Here is an 11,827-nt window from a genome sequence, read left to right as displayed (position 1 = left end):
ATTTTGCATATATGTCAGTCCCCTGAAAATTTACCACAAACGAGCACCCTAAGTTTCCCATAAAATGTAACTACCAAATTCTTATTTAAAAAACAAACAAACAACATAAAGTTAAATACTTAACAACAATTGTTTGTAACAATTCGTAAAGTTGTTAATGAACTTTTTTTGTAAATGGAGGCAAACTATGTGCAGTGATGTTAACGTAGCCACCTGGTATTTTGTGTAGTGGTTGGACGGTATCCGAAAGGAGGGAATAAAGAACGGAGTTGACTGTCAGATTACATGCATGAGTAGTAGGTATATACCATTCATAAACATTCTAATCGAAACGGCCAAAATATTATTAAATAGCCTACTTGATTGTAGGTAAATAATAACATCCAGCATCCTGTGAAATCGTATAGCGCCAGGTATATTATGCTGTCATTCTCGAAAAAGAGAAATTTTGTACGAGTATACTCAGGATGGTTCGGACCAAACCACTGTGAAAAGAACTCTACTTTTTCAAATATATCCGTTAACGGCCGAGAACTAGTAATTCAGTTCATGCGTACGCTCCGGTACGCTATAGGTACACGGATGTATGTAATTTTGTTTCCTACGACACATCCGGCACTCAGGAATGCCCCGTGACCTACCTGGGTTCTTCATTATTGTTTATGCGCGACAGATGCACTTTGACGGTTGAAAACGAACAGCATTTTTTGGCCGTTTTCCCCAGCACTAATGGACAACATTGAATAGGTCAGCAGATGGAACGATGACTGCTTTTAATGACTAGCCCTTAAGCCATTCATGAAACTATACCACAAATGCAAATGGTGTACATTATAAGCGAAGCACAAGCATCGACGCATTTGAACGTTGATTGATGTTTCGGGGAATCTGCGGTATCCATCCTTTTAATTTTTATAGTGTCAATATGCTGTAACTTTGCGAGAGGAGGCCGCCTGGTTTGTTTGTTGGCGTTATATGCCTCGCTTTGATTTTCAAGATGGTGTATCCCGATAAAAGGTCTATTTGTGTAAACGCGTTCGCGTACTTATGGAACTGAATATGTTCTCAAGTGCAACGAAAAGGGAGGGTTCCTATAAGTGCTCTTTTCACCCACTTTATGTCATGCATTCGGGTCTAGTTTCAAATACTACTTAAAAAACCAAACAAGTGCATTTCCTGCTGTGTATTTTACTCTGCTTCATCGTCCGCTGACTTTCAATGGCCATGCTTTCCCACGCAAACCACGAATTCATCAGTAGTTGCGGTTTTTTCTCATCAAAGACGAGTTCTATGCAACGGACCTTGCCCTTGTAATAATACTACGGGTATAGGCACATGACCAAAGGGGCCTCATGAGCCCTTTTTTTATTACGACCCTCATTATCCAGGAGCGGATAATCTGTATTATGTCTCCAGGGTCATTTACAATTCATCAGGTCGTTTTCAATTAGACAGTACTCTCTTAATTCCAAAGAGTGAAACTGGCGACAGATGATCGCTCTCATTTTAGATTGAAATACAATGAAAAAAAAAACAATCCAGTGGGAGCTCGAGTGAAAACTCGATCTATCCGATTGACTGAATTTCATTCTAACTGAAAGCGTCCGGTCTCTAGTGACAGTCAGTGGGAGTGAATAGACCTTTATCATGCTGCCACCATTTCAGTCATGTTCCCTGTATACAATAAAAGTACATAATGATAATGTGTTTGTGCAAAAAGGAACCAGACTATTGATTTGAATGGGAAAAAAAATCAAGATGGCCGCAATGATGATAATGGTCTATTGTCACTCGAATAGAGTGGATGTTCACGCAGTATACCGGTACTTGAGAACAAAATGACGGCTATTATAGAAAACAAAGGAGACTGTTGAACCCTGATGTAACGGACTTCAACAGTCTAGTGGCGAATTTAAGAATGCACCATGTTAACCACGACTGGGCCTGCTATAATTTATAGGCAACTTTGGCAGTGTTAACTGGCCCATGATACCCTTGTAAGGTGTCCGATAGAAATCAAAAAGAGGTCGTGCATGTGTCCGAACTTGGATATTTGTTTGCCGCGGTCAGAGATTAAATATCACAATGACTTCCCAGTCGGACAAAGCCTCAGCCTGATGATCCGAAAGCCCAATTTAAACACGGTCAAGGACTCGCGTTCGAAATCAGAATGATGCCCAAACGACAGCGGGGTGCAGTTCACATTATCGTCAGCAAAGTCACAATGAATATGACCAAAATAGACGCCGTGTGAAAAGCACCCTTACGGAAACCGCCCACTTTTATACCTCCATTTTTTTCTTCACATTCCCAAGGAGGGGAAAAAACACCGGAACACCCACGGATTTTTATTATTTTATTTTCCGAAGGTCAGACGTGTTAACAAAAAATAACATCGGAGGTACTACCGATTGCTGAACAAACCGAGCGATGAATTCAATTTCAAGCTCTTGCGGGCCCTTTGTCTGCTTATCTGGTAATCGAAAAATTTCCTTTCTGCATGCTTGCCTCCCCAAAACTGAGTAAACGCACGGACTTTTTTTTATGATTGAAAAACTCTAATATTGTTCCATAAATACAATATTTTGACGACTTCCTGCGACAACAAACGATAGAAAGATAACTTTCATCTAAATCTTTCGAGGGAAAGAAAACTCACACACCCACACACAGCTTTAGGTGTTCTAGTTTTATTTTTATTTTATATTTTGTTTAACTTTGATAAATGGCATGTTGACTTTGTGCCCCAGTGATTACTGCAAATTAATGAAATGCAACAGGTTTGGATGTAAGAGTGAAATCAACACGACAGCTTCATTCTTGAATTGGGCGCCAATACACCTGTTAAGTGTTAGAATTAAAAGTATATTATAGTAACAATGTGGTGCTTGATACCAAGAGTCTCAAGGCGCTTCACAATTATTACCCCAGTTCATCAGGCCACGAGACCAGTTTTTGCAGCAGCTCGAGCTCCACGCTTTCTGGTCTTCACCTTCACGGGTACCCATTTATACTCCTGGGTGGAGAGAGGCAATTGTAGTAAAGTGTCTTGCCCAAGAACACAAGCACCATTTTCCCCGTCAGGGTTCGAACCCACGTACCACGGCACGTGAGTCGAACACCGTGGCAGCGCTACATTAGATGCATCAAGTTGTTAAATTTACCCACGACAAAAACATACCCGGTAATTATTGTCCCAGCTCATAATGTATTTGTTTAGCCAAAATGATGTCTCAAAAATTGTTCTCAGCCAATGGTAGCTTATGGTATGAATCTGTTAAGCAAAACTTGCCTTTCTTACCCTTATTCATGAAATTTAAGCCAAGGAAGGAAGCAGCGAGCGGCTGCACTTATTGTCGGCTGGCTGGAGAGAACGCAATGGATAGCTATGGTATTAAGAATGCATGCTATACCGTTTTGGGAAAGCATTCCACATCAAGTCTGATGAGCGCCACCATTGTTGTAGTTGTCTATAAATCGAAACGGCCTGAAATGAGACTAAGTTGGAAAACTCACACGTTGACCAAACTAAAAATATCTGATCTGAATACATAGGGCCCTGTACATTTTCAATGCCCATTGCCGTCGGCCATAATCAATATCCGGGTTTGATAACTTGTTACGGAAAGCGGTCTCTTTATTCCAGCTTTTTTTTTAACAACCTCCCTATTCCCTTAAAAGTGGTCGTCCTTTGTGCAGATGTTTTTGTTCAAAGGATTTCTGAACTGCAGTCACTTAAATGCTTCCAAATCTCTAGATTTCAAAAGTCGCTTGGTTACAAAATAAAACGTGCCGCCGACGCCGGCGCAACCTTAATGTAGACCTACACCATGCGTAAAATTCACGGCTGAGGAAATGTATTCTAGAATAGAAAAAGCCAATCCCTCTTACTTGTTCATTTTTGCCATTCTCATCTAGAAGAGCAACTCTTATGCTAGCATAGGAAACAATGTGTGTATAAGTTGTGTGCACTTTGTGTCAGTTGTCCAAGGCAACGTCAGGACAATCACTGGGTATAGGCCTACGGGGCAAGACACTCCAAACTTGTTCCCACGGCCGGGCTTTTTGTGCAGTAGTCTATATAACCTTGGACTGGTTCCGTCGCCGACAATGGAAAATAATTATTTGTTTTGGATGGAGAGTTTCCATTGATACAGTTGAAAAAAGTAGTAAATTTAACGTCGATATCCAAACAAAGATGGGGCTCTGTTTAATGCGCATGCGCGGAATGATTTTTTTTGTGTCGACTTAAGTGATCTTCAGTATTAATTCGCGAATGAACCAAACCATAATTTCCTCCTGTTTAAAATTGCCTTAAAATGGACAGGACCATTGTCTCAACTGTTTGTTGCTTCTGTTTTATTGCACAAGTGCTTCTTTCAACCAATCAGAATATTACTATCTTTTTGACGAACAATGGTTTCTGTCGAATAATAAGAGAACTCGGTGATGAAACAAGTTGGAAGCAAGTTAGAGACTTTTGGAGAGACTGTCGTATCCAGGACCACCCCTCTAAAGCCTAAGTAAAAAGAGACAAACGTCGTTTACTTGCTGTATATGTGCTTTGCAAATGTAGGAAACTTGCGAATTGGGTGTGTCTGCAGATTGGCGCAACGACATGCATGTGTGAGTCGTGTAGTTGCCATTGGCGCGCAAAAGTGCAAAGCCATATCCGTAGTCAGCTGTGCTTGTCCCGGACTAGCCGTAGGCCTAATGTTTTTGTACTCGGTAACCCGAGTTGATGGACTGCGTTTTCGGTCTCTAAATCTGCCTTATTCCGAACTGGCTTATGTGGTTTCCTTCCACCTCCTACATGTTACATATCGTCTTCTCCTCATGAGGTTCCCCGGGCTTTTGATAAAATAGCAAAAACCGATTTTAGGAGGTATCCATTTTGGAATCATGCCCATGTTAGATGCATGTACAAAACTTCAGGACGGTGGTCAGTCATCCCTCTATCACTGACCGTATATGGGTCTGCTTGCTGTCTTTACTAAGACTTGTGGTCCACAATGGCACATTATCTATTTACTTTATTGTTCAGCTATACATGTAGTTTGAGTTATAGCTCATTGCGAAGCTTTGGTACAAAGTTTAACTGTGGATTGGTTTTCTGCCCCATAATCAATTTTTCCCCACCGTCAGTTATTTTGACAAACTGTTTCAGGGTCAGAATACAGGTTGTCGGTCACTGTCCGTCACGCCACATCACATGCTCGATTGTAAAACTTTACGGTTTCATAATTACCCCCTCGTCTGTTGTGCCAAGTTTAAGTGGGGGATCAATATCTTTTGAAAACCTGTCTCCCATGACCTTGTATTATTGCTCAATTCATTCTTTATAATATTACATAAAGAAGCAATCTGGCAGTACTTTTTTTAACAATTTATTATCAATCGACCAAAGCGAACAACCCAATCAAATAACAAAAGAAATACCCCTCCGGTGGTCGTAAAGACGCCACCTATTGTCACATGGACAAAAGTGGTAAGACTCCCGGTCAAAGAACGGCTATTTCTCGGGTAATTTGCGGCCACTCGGACAAATAAATGTTTGTTTGAAGCGTCCAAATTGGACATCCCCCCTGGCTGAAAAATGAATCTGTATCAAATGAAGGGAGCGCTAACCTTTTGTGCGAGTCGGACTAATTATCCAGAATGAATGCATGGTTCAAGAATTTACAGAGTTATGACTCAGTGTACTTTGCTTTGAACTCGATCTGGTCAGAGACCAAACGGCTACTGACGTGACCGGTCAGTACAGGAAAAGTTCACAGAATTCGGAGAGATGTTTTTTCCCCTCAACTGGAACTTCCCTCTTGTGGAGATCTATCTAAAAATTTTTATTCGTTGAAGTGCACCTTTAGACAGAGCACTGCACTTTGGTGCGCGAATTGTTTCTACATGTATATGGTCACATTGGAATCATCGATATTTTATTGCTGGTGTATGTACCGTATCAGCAAAAAAAAAAAAAAAAAAAAAAAACCAACCGCTCATTTATAGCAGAAAGTACGATCACATGTTCCACCAAAAGTGGACGTCGGAATAACTTGGCCATACGGGAATCGGCTTCCGCTGCATCAATGGACACAGTTGTTATTGGAATTCGGACGAGTGCATTAAATACAGTTTTACAATAAAATGACCCAAATCTAGGGAACCTTTGTTATTATAGGCGTCATCTTAATTAAAAACAAAAATCCAATCCGTATAAAGTAGACTTTTACATCAGTTAAAGAACTGGAATCATTGGACGAATAGCGTGTTACATGTGGCCACACCGTTTTTACAACGAAAACTGGACCATCGTGGGAAACTTACAATTCGTGTAACCGTGACGAGATTTTGATTGCATTGAAATTTTCATTGCTTTGTTGTTTTAATCACTCATCCATACAGGTACGAGCGGTGTATTTATTTAGTCAAAGAGTTCCCAAATTCAGGTGTTGTACTTGCGTTAGTATCGTCCTCGAGGAAACTGTTTTGTGTCGCCCTCCATTGTCAAAGTCCAGAAAGTACAAGGTTGAGGTAAAAGAAAATAGTACTCCGGAAAGGAAAGGAAACACGACCTTGAAGTAAATAGAAATGAAACAAAAACTAGGGCTGCCCATACGGAGGCTTAGCGTGACAAGCATGTATACAGCCGCTGAGGCAGCACTCCACGCCTTGCATGTAATCCTATAATTTCATGCCCGTTTTACTTGAACAAATAAAACTTATTTCGGGCATTTCCAAATGTTTGATCTTTTCCCCTAATTTCTTGTATTGATTTGCTCAACTTTAGCCCGCATTACGACCTTTCCATGTGTCCAAAAAAAAAAAATCCCGAGCTGCTGAAAGGGTTAAAAAAAATCCGGCCAACAAAAGTTATTTGTTAAGTTTGATTACAAAAATTCACATCCAATCGAACAACAATATTTAGACCTAGTGACCTATATCCACCGATTTTGAATTGTAATCCCCTTTTCTACAGAACTGAACAGGCTAGCCGACCCTGGCAAGCTCGGTGGTCGAGTGGTAAAGATATGCAGAAAAACAGCAGCATAACGTTGGCGGCGATCCGTGGGGGGGGGGGGGGGGATAAGACAGGTCCCCTAACTCCCCAATAATTTTTGGGAGGGGGACACCAATGGCGATGTCCCCCTCTGTATTTTCCAAATTGGTTTAATAGCCACTTCTTTTGGCGTAAGTGCGACAGTTTACTGTATCCTGCGGGGAACTTGCATAAAGGTATGACTTGAAGATGTATACATGTTTGAAAACGCCCTCTTGAATCAGATGGTGTCCAGCTCGCCCTAGTCTATGAAATATCCCCTTGCGATTGGATTGTCTATGATATGCGAGCAGATTCCGCGATTAATTATGAAACACAAGACTGCGTCTTGACTTCGACATTCTGACCATTCTGCGGGCGCCTTCTATCGGGTCTCTGGTAACCCATTGTAGTACAAAATCGTGACAGCCAAATTGACCAATCAACAACTTAGTCCACATTTCTGATCTAAACTGCGTTACAATTTCTAAGGTCGACTCCGATTGGCTGGCGCACGGGACCTTTATAAGTTTGCATGCTTAGATACATCAGACGTTGGACAGGAGACACAAAGGGTTCCGTTGGACAACGGGTGATACTTATGGCTGGCGCCTGGGTACCGGTTGCATAAAATTGCATTGCTCACATAGTATCAGACGTTGGTTACGGAGAGACCCCCTCCCCCATCGTTGACAAGAAATCGCCGTCCGTGGAGTGGTAATACGTTAATCAGGAATAAGCAGGAGGTCGTGGGTTCACGTCACACCTGAGCAAGCCTTATACAATTATGCTGGTGATTCAAGTACAAAATCAAATTGACACCCAATCGGGTTTTATTTGATGCAAGTTAGTTGTGTCAGTGTAGCCGCGCTATTCCGAATTGTGTTATCAACAGATTCTTTGAAAACTAGGTACCTATTATTTCCAAAAGAAACATATTCTATTTATTGGCCTATTTTTGAAAAAAAAGACATTCAACACACACACAGGAGTTCCGGCTCTAGAGTGTTCCGGCACTTAAAATATTATTTTCAATAATATTCGTTGTCGTTCCGGTTACAAAGACCAGGATACGGACACGCCCCTCGCCTAGTTTGGTGTATAAATCAAGTACCGTAACTCCATTTTTAAGGCTTTGTGTTCTGTTTGAAAGGTTTGCTTTTCAGTCCCTGGGTATTGTTTTTTTTCTTATTTTGATTTATCTCGCTTTGTTATGATTCGAGAGATCCTGGTTATATGAAAAGAAAAAAAGAAAAATAATAACAATAATAATAGAGAAATTTATAAAGCGCAGACAATAAAATGAACATAGCAACGATGCATAATCGATTCTTGGCCGCTTGAAACGTGCAAAGTATTTTAATTGTTATGGTAGTCGACTGTTTCATTGCAGTTCAGATTCTCTGAAAACTAGGTACCTATTATTTCAAAAAGAAACATTTTCTATTTATTGGCCTATTTTTGGAAAAAAGACATTCAACACACACACACAGGAGTTCCGGCTTTTGAGTGTTCCGGCACTTAAAATATTATGTTCAATAATATTCTTTGTTGTTCCGGTTACAAAGACCAGGATACGGACTGACCCCTGAAGAAATTCAGAACCCCCCCCCCAAAAAAAAGAAAGAAATATAATACCGAAAAGTAAATAACCTCTAACGACACGCCCCTCGCCTAGTTTGGTGTATGAATCAAGTACCGTAACTCCATTTTTAAGGCTTTTTGTTCTGGTTTGAAAGGTTTGCTTTTCATTCCCTGGGTATAGTTTTTTTTCTTATTTTGATTTAGCTCGCTTTGTTATGATTCGAGAGATCCTGCATGGTTACATGAAAAGAACAGAAGAAAAATGAACATAGCAACGATGCATTATCAATTCTTGGCCGCTTGAAACGTGCAAAGTATTTTAATTGTTTTGGTAGTCGACTGTTTCGTTGCAGTTCAGATAAAGTGTTCAAAGTCTCTTTAAATTGATAAGAACTAATACACACTTCTTTGTTGTCGTTGGAAAACAGGCCTATCTATTGTAAAGATAATGGGTGCGGGTATGATGTGTCAATGATATACCTTATTCTGTAACAGAAATTGCACATTTTGTTGTGAAATATTTGAAAAGCTACACTGGGTGTATGGTCTGTGTATGGTATGGTTTGAATTTGTTGAATTCCCTGTAACATTTTCTAAAAGACGATTCTCTCTTGTCGGAACCAGTTAATCCTGAAACCAAACACATTTTGTCATACTATACATATATTTTGTTTCAGTGAGTTTCAAAATAAGCACAAATAATAAATAACAAATAATAATATATGTGGCACAAAGGATCAAATTGACACGTGAAAATGCAAGTCCGACGTATTACTTTTATGTCATCAAAATGTTTGGCTCGTCTAGTAAATTTATTTTCTTGACCCCCCCCCTCAAAAAAATGCAAAAGTACCAACTCACGACTTTTCTTCTATGATCAAGTATTTATATAATCAAATTGTGAAGCTTTCGCAGCTTGAACGTCAGTCTGCTTCGACTTGTGAGAAACGTTATTCGCCATTCCCTTTAGTTATTATTTTATTCGAAATATCGAAAATTATTCATGCAGGTATAGCAAGTCCGCGGCGTTTATTACACCATGCCGCAACAACTGCTTGTACAGACGCAGAGAGAAAATGATATGCGTTCTACCTCGGAGTGCCAAAATATGATAATAATTTCCCCATATGAATTTGACGAGGCACAGGGGTTACGCGGTCGCTAGTGTGCGAGTGTAGGGCATCTATGCCCGCATGAAGTCTGCTCATTCATGTATAACCGGCATCAATGACAATTATGCAGCACTGTATATACAACTCAGGATATTATTAAACTACCAGAGATATATTTTCCCCCCCAACTGACATGTTTAGATATAACTGTAATGCTTATAATAAATCTCCGATTGGCCCCTATTAAAAAGAAATTGAAAAAAAAATAACCACGATTGAAAAAGTTTACAAAATATTGAGATTTCTCGTTTGGGATTGTGCATGCATTAATTTTTGTTTGTTTTACCTTCACACCTTCAAGTCATTATCCCATAAGTATATTGACTGACTATACAGGCACCATCCAAAATTTGGATTTCTTTCCGTATGTGAACATTCGATGCGTTGATTTCAATAACTAAAATCAGAATATATTTAATATTTCCTTCCCATAAAAATTTATCCTGCGGCCTAATTGCCTATGTATAAGTATCAGGGCTTACGCAAATCCCTTGAAGAGGACCCCACTTCATTTTCCTAAGACCCTCCACAGTAGATGACTTTGAAAGCTTATAATTCAAGTCAAGGAATGTAGTTGAGATCTCAGTATCTTCATATGGTCAACTTCAGTGCCAAATTTCACAGTGAGTTTCAATCAAACACACAGCGTCATCCAACTTTTTGCCTTTCAAATCACGATCAGGTTTGAATCAATGGGTTCATTAATGCCCTGCCAGCCGATGCAACATTTTAATTATATATTATTCACTTTTTACCCAATTGGTTTAACAAATTTTTTTTTGCTCTAGTTGAATTTGTCACTTAACGTGATCTTTGTATTCGTTACAGGCAGAACCACGATAACGCTACACTCTATTTATGTCGACTGCAGATTTGGGAACACTATGCATGGCCACCGCATACACTTAATTCATTTCACAGCTGACCTGCAAATTGTCACCCCGGTTCATCCATCTCAGTGATTTCTCATGACTTTCTGACTAAATTTAGCTTCAGAAACACCTTACTATAATTATTACACGCCCGCTTGAGAATCAGGATGCTTACATGTATTAAGGCCATTACCATTTCATCCGCGCATGTCATATACAGTTATACAGCGCTAACTGCATGGCAACGTGTAGCATGGTTATCTGATTTGGTTTCAACCTGCCAGCTGGAGTTAACATCACTTTGCGCGTTTGCAGCAGCTGCGCACGGGCAACTTAATCCTGCAAATTATTTCACGATAATGGATTGTTGTCAGACAGAATGATCTTCTACATCTTGTGAAAAATGAGACTCAATGAAAATGCATGACAGACTTGACACACAAATAAGCTATAAACCTTGTGCGTTTGCAGGTGTCTAAGAGGGCGTTCCTTGTTGTTTTAATGTAGTAACAATGAATAGGCCTACACAAAGGGTTTACTCAAGCCTTTCCCAGCGATGCGAAACCACTGCCCTCTGAGTCCTCCTTAACGCAGAAGGTCTATAGGACAAATGTTGCGAAATTGTGAAACATCCATTTAACACCTGTAAATTATGACCCTATTATGACTGAGTGTTACCCAAGTAAAGTCATTACATATTACGCGTACATGGCATGAACAGATTATGTAGCATACCGCTGTAATTCCAATACAGGAAGGATCTCGATTTGCGAAGAGAAAAAAGGTAAATCATTCAATAATCTGCGATGCAAAATTCTATCATAGGTTATTGAAAAATGGTTGCTAATTAGTCGAACCGTAAGTTATATTTTTATCAAGTCACATAAAGCATCTTTCGGGGCAATTTAGATCCATGCTCTAAATGTCGACAGTTTTGACATTCGCTTAGCCATGGCTCATTCCTCCATGGTTTACACAGGCACCTCTCAGGATGTATTTTCGCAAGAGTCATGCACGTCTGCTACGCCAACGCATTGTTCACCTGTTGCTCTCTATTCAGTGCTTGTATAACATTAACATATGACACCTTATACATGTAACACGTGGTGTTGCCTAGTGTTTCCAGAAAAACCTAATACTCCACCCGGCAACAACATTTCAAA

The sequence above is a fragment of the Patiria miniata genome, unplaced genomic scaffold, assembly GCF_015706575.1.
Source record: "Patiria miniata isolate m_02_andy unplaced genomic scaffold, ASM1570657v1 HiC_scaffold_7, whole genome shotgun sequence".
NCBI classification, from domain to species: Eukaryota; Metazoa; Echinodermata; class Asteroidea; order Valvatida; family Asterinidae; genus Patiria; species Patiria miniata.
The sequence above is the reverse complement of the archived record's forward strand: the minus strand, read 5'-3'. Positions refer to the sequence as shown.